The following is a 17883-nucleotide window of genomic DNA, read 5'->3' on the forward strand; positions in this document are numbered from 1 at the left end:
GATCGGGCAGGCTACCAGCCTCTCTGGGCACTGCATTTGTGGCTTAAAGTTTTCTTTAGATCCTAAAGGATCTTCAATTCAAATGTCAACTTCAATCTTCAGTCCAGATTTTTTAAGTCTCAAACTTAACAGGGATATAAAATCCTAATCTTATTAAAAATTACTAACTTGGGGCTGGAGAGATGGCTCAGTGGTTAAGAGCACTGACTGTCCTTCCAGAGGTCCTGAGTTCAAATCCCAGCAACCACATGGTGGCTCACAACCATCTGTAATGGAATCTGATGCCCTCTTCTGTGTGTCTGAAGACAGCAACAGCATACTTATATATAATAAATAAATAAATCTTTTAAAAAGTTACTAACTTGTAAGCTGTTATATAATTCATTTAGTGGCAATCTTTATTGAGACACCTGTATGTGTTTTCAAGGTTAAGCCTTAAGCAAGTAACTAAAAACAAAGTTTGTTTAACTCGTGTGTACTTAATAGGTGGTCCTCAAACTCTTCAGCTACTAAATATGGCATTTAAAATGTTTAATGTAAAGATTTCCATGATAAAAATGTCAGCATCTAAAGGCAGCCCTAAGGTCTCCAAAGAAGGAGACTACCTATGATTTAACCTGGATTGCAAAACCAGACCTACCTTGTTTTTCTGGCCAGCCTTGGGATCCAGGAGGTTCCTGGTGTACTGAGAACGGAGAAATCAGATATGCCCAGCATTTGGAGGAACCCACTGGCAGGTTTTCAACGCCTAGACTATGAGAAAAGAGGTGACGGCGAACCTCAGGAGGTATTAGTGAGGATCCTGTTTGTCTGCACACACATCTGTGGGACTCCTGGAAAAGCTGGATAGCAGCATTAATTCCCAAGTCAGAGGCACCACGGGGGTGCTGAAAATTAGCTGTTGGGTATATGAACGAAGTGAAAGACCCCCAGACTTGGGGAGACTCTCGCTCCAGTCACGGGTTGAGGTACCCCCAGGAAACACGAGAAGCCGGTCTTGATGTAATCAACAAGAGGCAGTTTTATTTACGAGATCTGGGGCTGACACGTATCTCACACAGGAGATTGAGTCCAGCCCCGAGCCTCTCTAGGCAGGAGCTTATATAGGGAAAACCAGGGGTTTCGTGTGAATACACATAATTGGCTAATACAAAGGGTGCAGAGTTACTTTTGGCATGGAGTTACATCAACAAAGCATACGTGTAATCTAGCATCTCAGCAATGTGGGCAGGGCAACTCATCTCACTGCAGCAGGGGGATGACCCATCCTCAGGGAGTGAAGGAAGGGGAGGGGGTGGCTCCAGATGGCCAGTGTCCTTGGGAGTTGATAGTCGGGCCAGTGAGCCCTATCTCAAATTCTCTCAGGCATGTCTGGACTTTGTTCATGACTAACTTTTAGAAATTTTAACCCTTCAGAAGGTCACCACCAAGTATTTGTTTTTGTCTGGTCCCCAGGGACTGTGTGAAGGTTCTGTCTTTTTTTTTTTTTTTTTTTTTTTTCGGAGCTGGGGACCGAACCCAGGGCCTTGCGCTTGCTAGGCAAGCGCTCTACCATTGAGCTAAATCCTCAACCCCTCTGTCTTTCCTTTTTAAAAAAGACTTACTTTATTCATTATATATAAGTACACTGTGGCAGTCTTCAGACACACCAGAAGAGGGCATCAGACCTCATTACAGATGGTTGTGAGCCACCATGTGGTTGCTGAGACTTGAACTCAGGGCCTAGCTAAGAAGAACAAGTCAGTGGTCTTAACCACTGAGCCATCTCTCCAGCCCAGACTCTAGCTTTTTTAAACAACTCTTTGAAGGATCTGTGTTTTCTGCTGAAGCTGTAAGTTTGTTGCAGGTGTAGGAGCCACCTGGAGCCGAGCAGTGCGGGTCAGGGAGAGAGGGAAGGGGCAGACCAGCTCTGGTGCGCACACTCCTGCTGCCTGCTGAGTCTCTCAGCTCCCTCAGCAGTGTCCTCTCACCATCACAGGGCTTATCTCTTATCTCTGAGCCTTCCTGGTTCTCAGCTTACTCCTGTCCCCCGATCTGGTCCCTCGCTCTGGTCCCTGGATTCAGTTTTTACAGGGATTTACCTGTCTTCTATGTGTGGATCATATGAAAAGGTTGTTTTATGATGTTCTACTTTAATAAAGTCAGACCCAAGCCTGTTTGTTTTAAGGTTTCCTCCAGAGTCTCTGTCCTGTGACAGACCACCTGACCGTGTGACAGGAACAAACCAAAACTGAAGGACAGGCACTTCCCAGTGGCGTTTGGGATTGCTCCTCACCTCATACATTTATTTTGTTTTAACTCTTTAAACTTTTTCTAAAGTATAAATCTTATCTCTTGATTTGCTAAGACTATTATGTGAACTTTTTATACTACAAGATTTGTAAATCTGTTGGGTGTGGTTAAAGATCTATAAAACCTGTAACAAAAGGTAATTTAAAACATAGCAAGAGAGTTGACGGTTGAAAATATATATATATATATACACACATGTAAATATATATACACATATGCATATGTAAACATGTATATGTATATATAAACATATACGTGTGTGTTTGTTTATTTAGTTTACTGGTTTTTTTATTTGGTTTGGTTTGGTTTGGGCCTTTCAAGACAGGTTTCTCTGTGTAGCCCTGGCTGTACTGGAACTCATTCTGTAGACCAGGCTGGCCTTGAACTCAGAGATCCACCTGCCTCTGACTCGAAAGTGCTGGGATTAAAGGTGTGCACCGCCACTGCCCAGCTACGTTAATCTTAATCTACTACATCATACTGGGTGTGAAACTTGGATTCAACCCTTGTCTAAGAGAAGAAATGGCTTTCTAAAGATCACAGCAGGTCTCCAAGATATTTTAGATTGGGACGGACTCCTGTGTGGTGATTCTTCCCCTGAGAATAAGAATAATAGATAAGGAAAAGTCATTAAAACAAGGTTTATTTAAAAATTAGGATTTAGAAGCAACATACATTTGATAACTAGAATATTAAAGCAGTACTTAAATGCATTTATATTGCAGGGAAATAAACAAATGGAAAAGGGGACGTATGCAATTCTCTTTTACCTTGTGATAATGTTCCTGGATAGGAGACCTGAACAACAACAACATTGAGTAAACAACACCGAGGGACTATGATGGTTACGTATGTAACAATTGTAACAATTGTTGGTCGTCAATCAAAGCAGCGTGGGTGAGATTTTCTTTGCTGTGTTCAGGAATTCTTTCCTCTTTTAAGAACAATGGCTAAATAACAGGTCTGCTGGACGTCAGTTTTACCTCAGAATAATGTCATAGGTTAAACCCAAATGCCTGTCCTTGAATGTTTTCAAAATTCACTGAGTCTGCAAGTGTCAGCGGTTGGGTACGCGCCAAGATTCTTCTAGTGATTTTGCCAATTGTAGTTTTCACTTCAAGTATTGGACTATGGGGAGATGCACCCCTGAGCTAATAGAATACACCAACTCGGGACCCAGAGGACTAGGCCTGGGAAATCTGTGTAAAGAACCAAGACAGAAAATGCTGCCAGAAGCAGAAACAAGTAAGGATTGTCAGAAAAGAAAAGTCAGCCCAGGTCACCTCCTGGCGTGGGGCTGCTTGCCTCTGGCTGGGTTTTCATGGCAACCAGACAACCACTATCAGGGACTGGCATCCCTAGTTGGATCTTCCGATTGAAACCATGGCTTTCAAAAGAAGGTTTAAGAAGGTTGTGAGATAGGATATATGGCCAGGGCCGTGGACACACTGAGAAACAGAGATGTGTGTTGTCGATGGTGAAGGGTATCAGAGGCTTGAGAAACAGAGTGAACTAGGATTAGAAGGGATAACAGAAAGATTTAACGTACGGGGAGGAGATGAGAGGCTAAAGAGCTAGGACCACAGCTGGAACACCCAGAAGTGAGCTACTCCTATCTCATGATCCCGGGAGACCATGGCCAAGCAGTTTGGCAAACACTATGGACCGGCCCTCTGTACCCAAGTCTCTTCAGAACAACAGAAGCTCACCTGACGTTGGATATCCGGCCTCTTTGTTGCTGCTAACTTTGTTCAGCTTTAGCCATTTAGATATCTGAGACCTACGAGAACACTGCGGTAGCCTGTGGTGGCCCACCTAGAAGGGCCAAAAGAAGGTCAGGCTCCCAATCTCTCTGTGGACTGTATGTGTGGTTTTATAAACACCCCAGTCTTTGAGTTAGGTATATTTATGATTTAAAGTTTTATTCTGGTAGTAAAATAGCTTCAATTCAAGAACTCTAATTTCTTTTCAGCTATAATTAGGACACGCAGGTTAATAGTCAGTCTCCTTATAAATGAAATTATAAATTATAAACTAACGTTCTCAGAACTCGGCTTGTAGTCATGATAAGAACAAATGTAATTTATTTCAACTTCTGCGTATGCGCTCAAGGGTAAGCCTGAAACATGTAAAGTTCATTAAAATGCAAAAAAAGTTTATTAAAACTCAAAAACTCCTCAGAAATCTGCTGAATGTGGCATTTAAAGTGCCTAATGAAAATGGCCTATCCATGAGTCAAGATCGCAAGTGCTTCATGGCACCCCTAAGGTCACCTCCAAAGAAGACCACTCTATCTGAACCGTGGTGACACTAACCACTGGGAGAAACTACCCCATGCTTCACCTGCCCAGGGCTCTGCCCAAACTGTGGACATTATTGGCTTTGTGGTAGATAACATTAGGCTGATGGCTAACTTTCTGTTGAAAAGTGTAAAATGTCTATGCTCAAAAGAACTGTAATTGCCTGGTCTGGCCTCCGGCTTGTATAGAGGCAGAATGTAACTGTGTGTACTTTGCCTTTAAAAGCCCCTGAAGTGGGGGCTGGGGATTTAGCTCAGTGGTAGAGCGCTTACCTAGGAAGCGCAAGGCCCTGGGTTCGGTCCCCAGCTCCGGAAAAAAAAGAACCAAAAAAAAAAAAGCCCCTGAAGTGGCTTTTAAATCCAGAGTCCCAGGTGTAGACCTGGCACTAGTGTAGGAATAAAAGTCTCTTTTCGTTAAAATGTATTAATGGACAGATGGGTAACTCTCTGAACGATCCCAGACCCTTAACTGTTGTGTCTGCCCTACTGTGCCTTGTTAAACTGAGGTCAGTTTTTCCAGGTTCCTTCTCTCCAAGAAAATCTCTCAGACCTTCTGGGTCTGACAGAAAAGGACTGATTCTGCTATGTAGAGAGTAGCTGAATATTTAATGCTATCCTGTATGACAGTCAAAACCAACCACTGTCCCCAATGAAGCTATCGTGTCCATGTGAGCCATTTTAATTGATAGGCTATTTGGACTATATTCCTGCTGTAATTTACACGTCTCACGTATCTGATGGCATTGAGGGCTAGGCTAACTGTAGCTTTGCTAACAGCAATAAGCAACCCGTGCATCCCCAAGTCTGCAGCTACCTTCTCTGTTCACTGTTTCTCAAGCTGACATCTGCTGAGAAAACCACACAGTTTATACCTTCGCAGCTGACTTTGAGCCAATGAATTTGAATTCTTCAAACTGGTTTCAATGTAACTTTTTACAGCTCCCGGTAAGTTCTGAGTGTCTGCGAAAGTGTTCTAAGGTATATAAAGGCAAGGTATAAAAGTTTGAGGACCTGAAACCTTAAGTTGTGAGGGTCTAAAAAAAGTTTTTTAAGATGTGCCAATGCAAGTTGTAAGAGAGTGGATTAAAGCCTAAAAATGCTTTTAAATGATTCCGATTTTTGCCCCCATCCCCTCTCTGCTATTGTTATACTAAGACTTCCCACCCTAGGAGTTTTAATACTAATCAGTGGAGTTCGGATAAGCTATTCATCTAGCCCAGTAAAGCACGCACTATACCATTGTAAGGGTCCATGATCTGACGAAGAATGATCCCAGACTCACACAGGTACGCAAATGCAAAGAGTGCTTTAGTCTGCAGGAGCCCAGCATGCTGGGGTCTACCATCTACAAAGATGGAGAGGTCCCAAGGTGAGCTGGCAGGACCTATTGAAATCACATTAGGGGAATTCTGGGAGGGATAGTGACCTCTATGTTATAATCTTGGCTCTATCTCTAGGGACATTCCAGAACCAATGCTGGCCTCCACTTCCCTAGCCCCAAGTGGTCCCACAGAATCTGAGCAGCTAGCGAAGTAGATGTCTCCCAGCCTGCAGGCCTCTCTTCCTGTCCTTGGGCCACCACACCAGCCTTCCTGCACCCTCCCCACCAGCCCCATGTCAGCAGGAAGTAGTTATAGAATGCGCCAGGCCTCCCCTTTATCCTTAACAAAAGCCGGGGACTCTGGGTCTCAAACTCAGGACAATGGCTTCCTAGAGTGCCTTTTTCACACATCAAAGCAGACACTGGTGCCAGGCTCAGCTCAGCCAACACTTGTTACAGTCTTGGCTCCCTCAGTGCTTCTTACCCTACACCCTACCCTCAACCTCTCTATCCTCTGAGCTTCTTGTCCCTTGTCCCAGCCATTTGGCTATGTGTCCTCTTAGTCTCCTGGGTCACTCCTGACCTCTGGCTTCCTGGTTCCTCTTTCCCTTTCTCACTCTCCCCCTCAGTCTGCTGGTCCAGCTCTGTTCTGTACGTTCTGTACATTCTGTACGGACTCTTCCAGATGCCTCTGGCTGTGTTTTCCCTCATATCTACAATAAACCTCCTCGTCCATGCCCAGGAGCCGACCTGTCTTAATTTTTTTCATTCACCCATTACTGCCTGTTATGAAATATAATTGGCCGGGGGTACATGGTGGGCCCATGCCAAGGTGTCCCCCTGAGAAATCACCCCATGCAACTGATCTGCTGGGGCAGGGGAGTATTTGGGGGAAGGGAGGACACACAGACAGGCTTATAGACTGAAAGCAGAGCCGTGAGGGCTGAGAAAGAGGGGGAGACAGGACAGAAAGGGGGTAGGACTGGAAGATCTGCCAGGAACACAAGGGGGGAGGGAAGGGGAGGGAGAGAGAGACAGAGACAGAGAGAGAGACAGAGACAGAGAGAAAGAGAGAGACAGACAGAGAGAGAGACAGAGAGACAGAGAGAGCTGGGGCGGCAAGCAGTCCTTTCATAAACAGCCTGTACCTGGTGGGGGCAAGTGATGACATAAGCTGTTGCTAGGTGAGTGGGAGGAGCCTAGCTGAATCGCCTGTAAGGTATCTTTAACTTCCTGAAACTGCTCTTCCTCCTCCTGGGGAATGTCCAGCGTCCTTCATGTAGTCCAGATTTCCTCTCTTGCTCACATTTCCTACTTTTCTCACCACCAAGCGTTGCACGATCCTCCATTCTGATTCCCTCTGTCTCCCTGTGCATCTCTGCCCCACTAACTCCTGCGGCAGGAGGGAAGAGGCTGAAAAGTCTGCGTCAAGGTTAGCACATGACAGAAGGCAAGAGATGTCTGGATTGGAGCTGGAGAGATGATTTGGTAGTTAAGAGCATTGCCGCTCTTCAAAACGACCTAGTTTTGCACGCCGCAGCTCACAGTCATCTGTAACTCCAGTCCCGAGGGATATGATGTCCTCTTCTGGCCTCAATGGACATCAGACATACATACTGTCATATATGTAAGCTAGAGAGAGAGAGAGAGAGAGAGAGAGAGAGAGAGAGAGAACCCCCTTCACCTGGTCTATGATATCCTTTTGTATGTTCCTAGGATATATAAACTCTGGCAAGGTGACTACTATGTATATATTCTATAAAAGACCACTGCGCTCCTCCCCTGTGCTTCAGGGGCTTTCCCCTTAGCACACTAGCTCGTTCTTATTATACATACACACTAAGAAAATAAATGAATTTAAAATAATACTTTAGTTGTAGTTGATGGGGGTAGGCACTGTATGTGTATGGAGATCTGAAGGTAACTGTGGTGTGGGCTTTTTCTTTTTAACCCTATGGACTTGGGTTGCTCCTGAAAGAACAACGTAAACACTGTTTGTCTCCATGTAAGGACCAGGCCTGATTTCAAAAAGAGGGCCATAGACACCAGCTCCAGGAGCAGACCATAAAATCCAGGAACAAGATCATAAAACCCGTTCCCAAAGAACAGCCTGGGGATGACCACAGAATGGGGAAATATCTCATCTCAGAACGGGCCATCTGCGCTGGGCAGCTCTATCCCATCCTACCATTAAACGGTCGTGACGTAGGAATGCAGACCACTGACCACCTGTGAGCCCCTAGCACCCACCAATGAAATTTTAGATTACCTAAGCCTTCTAGAAAGTTCTCCCAGTTCCCTATAAGAAGGTCTGAACACCTTTGTCTGGGGTCGCCGTTTCAAAAATGGTTGACCCCCACATGCTGGTTGTTTCTGCAGAGTAAATGCTCTCTGCTTTTCCACATCGTCTGAGTCTGGCGTCTTCCTTCAGTGATCTTCAGACCCTTACACCATGATTACAGTGCAAGCAACATTACCCAGTGAGGCAGCTCATTCGTCTGCAGGATTTTTTTATTTATTTAACTTATTTATTTTGGTGATTGTGAGACAGGGTTTCTCTGTATAGTTCTGGCTGTTCCAGGAACTCAGTTGTGGCCAGGAAGGCCGCAAACTCAGAGATCTGCCTGCCTCCCAACTGAAGGCTGGGACCAAAGCCATGCACCATCACAGCCAGCTAGGAATATTAATCTACATGTGAGACGTTTTACCACGTAACAGGGTTTTCATCACCCAGTCTGTGACATTCCTTTGCATGCTCCTGTTCGCCCAGTCCCTGCACATTCCTCAGAGTTGACCCCCTATCACACCCTTCCCCAGCATGACAATTATTTTAGCAACTGAGTCCAACTATGATTTGAATTTCCACTAAATGAGTAAGACAGAGTCACCAGCTACATTTTCCAACAATTTAGGGGCTCATCCAGGACTTCATACTCTATCCGGGAGAGTGTCTGTACTGGATGGTTCCACATGTCAACCTGACACAAGCTACAGTCATCAGAGAGAAAGCAGCGGAGGCTGAGAAAAATGCCCCCATAAAATCAGGCCATAAGGCTTTTTTTTTTTAATTACTGATTGATAGGGGTGCCCCGCCCAATGTGTGTGGAGCCATCCCTGAGCAGGTGGTCCTGGTTTCTATAAGAAAGCAGGCTGAGCAAGCCATGAGGAGCAAGTTAGTAAGCAGCACCCTTCCATGGCCTCTGTATCAGCTCCTGCCTTCAGGTTCCTGCCCTGCTGGAGTTCTTCTGACTTCCTCCAGTGATGGATTATGATCTGGAAGTGTAAGCCAAATAAACCCTCTCATCCCCAACTTGCTTTTGGTCATGGTGTTTTGTCACAGTAATAGAAACCCTGACTAAGACAGTGTCCTTGGGGGAAGACACACCCATGAGTTATGGAGACCCCACAGTCTTTGGCGAGCAGTATTCTTGGACTGCTAACCATCCCATGTCAGAAAATATCTCAGCACTGTGAGAAGGCTAAAAAGAAGGGCCTTTTCCTGTGCAACTGTGGGAAGACAATGTTAAAGGGAAGTGAAGATGGGAATATTGTTAGTATAGAAGGATCTGTATGTGCAGTTTAAGATGGCTGTCAGCTAGACGTTTTTCCAAAATGAAAGAGGAAGCTGGAAAGTCTAGGCAAGTTACAAAGCTCTGTGCCAGGAGAGACTTTACTCGTATGATATTAAAATGGTGTCAAACTGGAACAGGCCCCTAGACCTTAGCACAGCTGACTCCACAATGGAAGCGCCATTCAGGTGGTAAAACTCAGCACAGGGGGCTGGGGATTTAGCTCAGTGGCAGAGCGCTTACCTAGCGAGCACAAGGCCCTGGGTTCGGTCCCCAGCTCCGAAAAAAAAGAACCAAAAAAAAAAAAAAAAAAAAAAAAAAACTCAGCACAGACACAGCACCACCTGCCACAACCAAACCAAACCAAACCAAACCAAACCAAACCAAACCAAACCAAACCCAACACCCATCAAAGCCCACTGTGCTGGGAAAGTCTCTAAATGTGCTCACCTTGCCTTTTGCCTCCTGTAGTTCTGCTTCTGACTAACTGTTCTCGTTAACTGAAGTGTGCCAAGCCTGGATATGGTTTTATGTGCTTAAAAGCTCACCCTGAGAAAGGATTGGGGCTACACTGAGTGTGAGCTGGAGTCTAACGCTGTGAGGGGTGAGCTGTCAGCTGAGTGTGAGCAGGGTCTATGGGTGTTGAGGGGTGAGCTGTGCAGACACCTGAGATGAGATCCAAACAGAAGGAAGGAGAGTCGGGGGGTGCTGGGGGAATGGAGGTGATGCTACTGACCTCCATTCAGTAGGAAAGGCACATGTGTGCACACACACATACAGGCACAGGCACAGGCACAGGCGCACACACACACACACACACACACACACACACACACACACACACACACACACATTAGGTTTATCCCAAGATATTTTACTTTTTTTTCCTCAGTGTGTATGTTCTGGGTATACAACAAGGCTACTGATTTTTGCATGTTAATTTTGTAACCTACTCTTTTGCTTAACAGGTTTGTCAGCTGACAAAGTTTTCTGTAGTCTTTAAGGTATATAACATCTGCAAATAAGGATGCTTTGACTTCTTCCTTTCCTGTTTGCATCCCTTTTATCACCTTCTGTTGTCTTACTTCTCCGGCCGAAACTTCAAGCACTAGACGGAACAGGAGTGGAGAAAGCAGATATCCTTGTGGGATATGCTTTGAGCTTTTCCCTCCATATAGCATGATGCTGGCTGAAGGCATGTTGTATATGGCCTTATTACATTGAGATATATTCCTGTCTCCATGGTCTCGCTAAGACTTTGATGCTGGTCTGCAGTTAATGGGCTCAAATTCTTGAAAATATAACGGATGGATATTGCTGGGCTCAGTGGGATCAAATGAGTCTGTTCTTTCCAGACCATCTCAAGAAACAGAAGCAAAGACTCAATCTTTTCTTAAAATGGACTCTGAAGAAAGGACTGGAAGAGCTTGAAGGGGCTTGAGACCCCTTATGAGCAACAATGCCAACCAACCAGAACTTCTAGGGACTAAGCCACTACCCAAAGACTATACATGGACTGACCCTGGGCTCCAACCTCATAGGTAGCAATGAATAGCCTAGTAAGAGCACCAGTGGAAGGGGAAGCCCTTGGTCCTGCCAAGACTGAACCCCTAGTGAACGTGATTGTTTGGGGGAAGGTGGTAATTCGGGGAGGATGGGGAGGGGAACACCCATATAGAAGGGGAGGGGGAGGGGTTAGGGGGATGTTGGCCCGGAAACCGGGAAGGGGAATAACAATCGAAATGTAAATAAGAAATACTCAAGTTAATAAAGATAAAAAATATGGACTCTGAAAATATATCATTCAAAACAAGCTGGATACAAAGGAACACCACTTAAATGCCTTAAGTCTTTGCCATAGTGGAGAGACTTATGCAGGGTTGAACACACATATTTAGGACTTGACACATACTCCACCCCCAGCCTTTATAATGGTCACCACTGAGTGACCTTGCTCTGTCCACCACAACTCTCAAGACCATCTTCTCATTTCGTGTGTGTGTGTGTGTGTGTACCTGTGTGTGTGCATTCATGTGTGCAATTCATAGACAGGTGTAATCAATGATGCTGAGAATTCAAACCTAAGAGTGGAATTAACTTCGAGGGGACTCGAACTTCGTAGTGATGGAAATATTTTATAACCTACTCAGGGGGATTATCACATAAATGCACTCATTTACCCACATCCACTTGCAACCAGCTGTAATTTCAGCTACCCAGGGGGCTGAAGAGAGAAGATTGCTGAAGCCTGGTAATCTGAAGCCATGCTGAGCAACAAAACCAGACTCCCTACATCAGTACAAAAATATTAAATTATGAGGGCTATGAATATAACTCAGTGGTGCAGTGCTTGTCCTGCATTTGTAAGGCACTGGGATCTAGATGTACCCACACGCATGCATGCACGCACACATGTATGTGCACATACATTGATCAATCAATCAATTGACTAGTAAATAGGTAGTTTTTAAGTGAAAATGTGGAATATATTCACAATGGGGTATCATTCAGCCAAAAAGACGGAAATTGCATCATTTGCAGAGAACTAGATGAAACTAGAGAACAAAACATTAAGCAAAATAAGCCATACTCAGACACGTCTCAAAAATTCTCCCTCATTCATAGAACATACAGGGTGGGAAGGAGGTGAGAGCAGAGGTGCCTGACAGAGACACAGAGAGGTAAAGGGGGCAAACAAAGGAAGGATGGGGGGGTAAAATAGGAGGGTGATTTCATCAAAGTACACTCTATGCATGGATGGATGGATAGATAGATAGATAGATAGATAGATAGGAAGGAGGGAAGGAAAATCTTGAAGAAGTAGGGGAGGGAAGATTGTAGGAGACAGGGGTTGAGAAGACCGTGAGAACACGGCCCACAGTATCAACTAACCAGGGCTCACAGGGGCTCACAGAGACTGAATTGAAAATCAGGGAGCCTACATGAGTCTGACCTAGCTTTGGGTAGCTTTGGATTCCTTTGGGACTCCTCACAGTGAAAGTGAGGGTGTCTCTGACTCTATTGCCTACTCTGGGGACCATTTTCCTCCTACTGGTTGCCTTGCCCAGCCCTGATATTAGAGTCTGTGCCAGTCTTACTGTAACTTGTTATGCTGTGTTTGGTTGATATCCCTGGAAGGCCTGCACTGCTCTGAAGGGAGATGGAGGAAGAATGGATCTGGGGGATAGAGGTAGGGAGGGGACTGGGAAGAGAGGAAACTGCAGTCGGGGTGTAATGTATGAGAAGGGAATAAATTTTTTAAAAAAGTTCTGGCTAAAGAGATGGCTCAGTGGTTAAGAGCACTGACTGCTCTTCCAGAGGTCCTGAGTTCAATTCCCAGCAACCACACGGTGGCTCACAACCATCTGTAACGGGATCTGATGCTCTCTTCTGGTGTGTCTGAAGACAGCGACAGTGCACTCACATAAAATAAATAAATTTTTAAAAAATAAGAGACAAAGTTCAGATGCAGTCTGCAACTTAAGCCTATCTAAAAACACCTGAGTGAAATAAGTCAGAAACGAAATGGGATTCGTTATATAATTACAAATAAATAAAATATAAAAAATATACAAAGTCATAAGCGGCAAGTCAATTCCAGGTTTGCAGGGGCTGAAATAGGGCAGCCATAGGGTGTCACTGTTTCCTGGCAACAGAAAGCCTGTTGTGATGACAAATTCTAGAAAGAGTTGTGACAGGGCACAGCATCCTAATGTAATTAATACCACTGAAGTGTATATTTGAGTTGTTCTAAATACACTTCAGGTTGTATATGTTATATAACTTGCTTTATAGACTTTAGGGAAGACATATAAACACACCCACCTGCCCAGATTATCTTTAGGTCCCTCATGAAAATCTCATCAGCTAAGTATACAAACCCATGCTGTGTACAACCCTCTCTCGCTTCATATATTTTTTTAATTTTGAAAACTTTTATACATTATGTTCTCTCCTCTCCCAACTTCTCCAAGACCCTTCCCATCTCCATGCCCAGCTCTCTTTCTCTCCTCCCACTCTGAGGTTTGGCTTTGCTGTCTATTTTAATGCTAAGGGCAGAGCCCCAAGCCTGGAGTCTGCAGGTAGACCCAAGTGACTCTGTGACCCCGCCCCCAAGTTATTTCTGTTGATCAAGAAAGATGCCAACAACCAATAGCTGGCAGAAGAGACATAGGTAAGGTTTACGTTTCCTGGGCTTGGGGTCAGAGGAGAATCAGGAGGAAGAACAAGGTGCAGGAGGAAGAAGGAGAAGCCGCCATGGGTTAGGTGAGCCATAAAAATGTGGTCCTGAAGGCTGGCCAATTGGAGTTAAGAGCAGCCCACATGAAACATACAGTAAGTAGTAAGTAGTAATTCAGGGTTATTGATAGGAAAATAGATTCCAACGGATTAGAGGGTAATTATCTGCCCACCTCTAGTCCTGATTAAGGCTTATTCTGAATATAAAAGTTGTGTGTATTTTATCTGGGAACTCAATGGTCTAAGGCAGGGTGGAAACCCAGGGTGGGGATTTAAAATGGCTACCCTATCTCTCACAAACAAAACAAAAAGATTACTAAAAACCCACAAAAACAAACATTAAGACAAAAATACCCAAGCAAAGCCAGGCGGTGGCGGCGCACGCCTTTGATCTCACACTTTGGAAGCAGAGGCAGGCGGATCTCTGTGAGTTCGAGGCCAGCCTGGTCTACAGAGAGAGTTCCAGGACAGCCAGGGCGACACAGAGAAACCCTGTCTTGAAGAGGGAAAAGGAGCTCAAAACAAACCCAAACCATGCAGCTGAGTTCATTTTGTGTTAGCCAACTATCCTGGGCATGACCTGGAGTGTGGTTGTTACACCCTGTGGTACTCCACGGAAGAGAACTGATTTTCCCTGCCATCAGATATCAATTGCAAACAGCTTCTTGGTTAGGGCTGAAACCCGTGTCCAATTCCCCCTCTGAGTCCTGTGACTCTGGCCGACTTGGACCTGTGCAGGCCTTGTGCATGCCAACAGTCACTGGGAGGCCATAAGTGCCTTGGTCCTTTTGAGTCTGAAAGACACTGCTTTCTCTGAGTAATCCACTGCCCCTGGCTCTAACAACCTCTGGCCTCCTCTTCTTCACAGATCCCTGGCCCTGAGGGGAGGAGATTGATGAAGACATCCCATTCGGCGCTCAGTGCTTTAAAGTCCCTCACTTTCTGCATAGTTTCCGGTTGTGAATCTCTGTATCCGTTCCCATCTACTGCAGGAAGCTTCCCTGATATGGGTTGAGCCAGGCACTGATCTCTAAGCATAGCAGTGAGCCATTAGGGGTCACGTTATTGGTACACCCCTTTAGCAGAATAATTGTATTGGGGTTTCCCCTGGGCCCGTGACCTAATTAGCCTGGTGTTCCTTGGACAGTTTAGCAACGCCAGGTATAGGTTCCACTTAATGGAGTGGACTGAAGTAGAAACTTCTGTTACCTTTGGAAAGTCAATTGTATCAAATGATGTTTTGCTGGGACACACAGGTGAAAGGATTTTTTTTTTTTTTTTTTTTTTGCTAAAGCAGACACGTGCAAGAATGTTTTCCTGAATCAGACACAGGTGGAAGGATGTTTTGCTATAGAAAACATATGAAAGGGCACATGATGTTAAGAAGGGATATAGATATGACCCCACAGACAGTGGGAGCCACAGCACTGGTTTGCTTTGCCCCGCCTCCCTATTCTTTGCTAATGAGATGCATGGATTGGCTCACAAAGGACTTCTCTGAGGTTCCTATGGCTTCTTGCCACTTCCACAGCCTCGGGCTGGTGGAAGAGCCTTGCGGTTTCTTCTGGATTGAGCTACAGGTGCTGGTTCACGGGTGGTGACTGCCAAGTGGACTGAAGCTGCTGGTTCATAGTTAGTGTGTACTATTGGGCTGAACTACTGATATCCTGACAATGAAGATTGGACTCACCCCCAGAGAACTATTTCTAAACCAGTCTACTTCCCCCGTGTCCTAAAAACCTTTCTTTTCCACCACCTCTGGTGAGTGGTGGGCTAGAGGGGAGGCTGAACACTTATTAAAGTCGGTTGAGAAAATGTATGCCTACAGTGTGTGGTGGGTTTGGTCTAATGCTGCGTGTATTGTTTTAATTTGTGTCCCCAAAATTACACGAGAATCCAGACATCTGCACATAAGACACTGGGGGAACCCTGCCCCCAGTTGGTTTGGATTAATAAATAAAGTTGCCAGAGGCCAATGGCTGAGCTGAGAGACAGAGGAGAGAGTTTTAGGATTCCCTGGACAAGGGACAGAGAGAAAGAGGAAGGAAGAGATCCTCTACACCAGGAGAAGGAAAGGAAAGACACCGTGACTGAGAAGGTACAGGACAGAGAATATAGCTGCCATGTAGGAGCTGGGGAAGAATGGCCCCAAGAGGGCTGCCTGACTGGGTCCGGGGCAGCAAAGATAGACTACAGATCTTAGTAAGTAATGGTTTGGGAATATGGGAGAAAGGTAGACTAGCCACATAGAGGTTAGGAAGTGGCCCAACCATTGAGCTATTTCAGACATATCAAAGAATAAAGGCTGTGTGTGTGTGTGTGTGTGTGTGTGTGTGTGTGTGTGTGTGTGCGTGTGTGTGTGTGATTCAAAAACCGAAAACATCGGGGCAGGTAGCGAAGAGCTCTGCCGCCATCACCAGGACCAATTTGAGTATTTAACTGGCCATTACTACAGCGATGGACCGTAAATGCAATAGACAGGTGGTTGGTCACTCCCATAACATCTGTGCCACGATTGTGCCAGTGTATCTTACAAGTAGGTTGCTGTTGTAGGTCACAGGGCTTGTAGCTGGGTGGTACTGCTGATTGCCTTCCTCTGGTAGTATGCAGAGTGCCTTCTAGTACGATGAACACTGGTCAGGACGGGTGAAACTTCCAGCTAGGCACCAATTCGACTTCTCTGTGTCAGGAACAAAGACAAGGATGTCCACTCTCTCCATGCTTGTTCAATATAGTGCTTGAGTTCTTAGCTAGATCAGTGAGACAACTGAAGATCAGAGGGATGCAAACAGGAAAGGAGGTATCTATATTTGTAGATAATATTTTATACATAAAAGACCCTACATCCCTCTGTTGCAACCCTAAAAAGATACATACGGAGATTTTTGCTTTGAACCCTCAGGGTGCAAAGCTCCTCTGATACTGTTTGTCCCCCTAGTTTTCCAGCTCTGGACCAGCAATCTCAAGACGACTTTTGTCATCTCCCTCCACTTACCTTGCACGGGCTGGAGCCCCGATGTGAAGGGACACCACAGTGAGCAGGGTTGGGATGATCAACCTTGCAGCCTGGAGGTCAGAGCCCATCTGCACCTGGGTGCCTGGTCAGCATTTCTGCTGCAGCCTAGAGCACCAGAAGCAGGTCTTTGTAACCATGGGCTTTTCCACTCACTGCCCTGTCCCCAAAATAATGACTCTGAGACTTGATTATTTATAAGTAAATGCCTAACGAGCTTGGGCTCATTCTCCAACCAGCTCAGGACTTAGTTAACCTGTTTGTTCTATTCTATAAGCGCCCTGTAGCTGGCTCCTTCTCTTCAGTTTCATGCATCTGTCTCGTCAGAGTTGGGGTGAATCTCTTCGCACCTGACTCTATCCCAGAGTTCCTCTCTCCCTGCCAGAACTCCCACCTCTAATTTCCGGACTCGGCTAATAGGCCATCAGATTTTTATTGACAGGTGAAGCTTCCATACAGGACACAAGAGAGTCTCTCTACAGGTCTTCTCATGTCATCAAGGGGGTGATATTAAGACACAAAGTAACAGTCATTGAGTGAAATCCCAGAGACATGAGCTTGGCTTTGGATCAAGAGGTGGATATGCAGCCTGCTTCCCGTACTCTGACCTAACAAACCATGGTAAGTTCCTCGCAAGTGCCTGCTCTGCCCTTCCTCTCCTTCCCCTGCCCAATAAGGGGAACCGGCACTCCATTACCCTCAAGCATCACCCAGAGGGAGAGATTACGGGAAAGTCACCTGAGCGTAGGACAGAAGTTGCCCATAAAGGAGATGAGCAAACCCCAGACACTCTGCTGATACACAGAGACAGTCTTTGGACCTTCTACTGAGGAGAGTACAGCCCAGAACATCCAGGTCACCTCCTCTTGCATTTCCAGGACCTGAAGCTCTTTCCATTTCTAAATTTGTGTCCAGGCCAACCTGATGACAGAGAAAGAACTGGTCTCCTAAACCAGTCATGATTCAGCTAGCCCACTGGTCTGTCCTAGAGGGACCCTGCTGAGAATAAGTCTTACTGCCACAGAGCCTATAAGTTGCTAGCATGTAAACAGCTAGTTGTGTGTCTGTGTCACAAAAGGAAACACATCCTTACTTTGGGACTCCAAGGCCTCCTCCCTCTGTGATGAAAACAGGCCCCAGGCTGAGGACA

The 17883-nt window shown here is 45.5% G+C and overlaps 1 long non-coding RNA gene across 2 annotated transcripts; it reads right to left on the reverse strand.

Annotated features, from left to right (window-relative positions):
• Nucleotides 1-2919: 2919 nt before the first annotated feature.
• On the reverse strand, nucleotides 2920-17835 carry LOC108349556 (uncharacterized). 2 transcript variants are annotated; one of them, XR_001835693.3, is made up of 3 exons: nucleotides 17472-17833; nucleotides 16716-16841; nucleotides 2920-16470 (listed from the first exon to the last, which is right to left on the reverse strand). It is a non-coding gene; the product is annotated as an uncharacterized LOC108349556 (long non-coding RNA). The 2 variants fall into 2 exon arrangements; XR_010059689.1 differs by lacking the exon at nucleotides 16716-16841 and having other exon boundaries at nucleotides 17472-17835.
• Between the last annotated feature and the right edge of the window lie 48 nt (nucleotides 17836-17883).

Source organism: Rattus norvegicus, chromosome 1 (assembly GCF_036323735.1).
Source record: "Rattus norvegicus strain BN/NHsdMcwi chromosome 1, GRCr8, whole genome shotgun sequence".
NCBI lineage: Eukaryota > Metazoa > Chordata > Mammalia > Rodentia > Muridae > Rattus > Rattus norvegicus.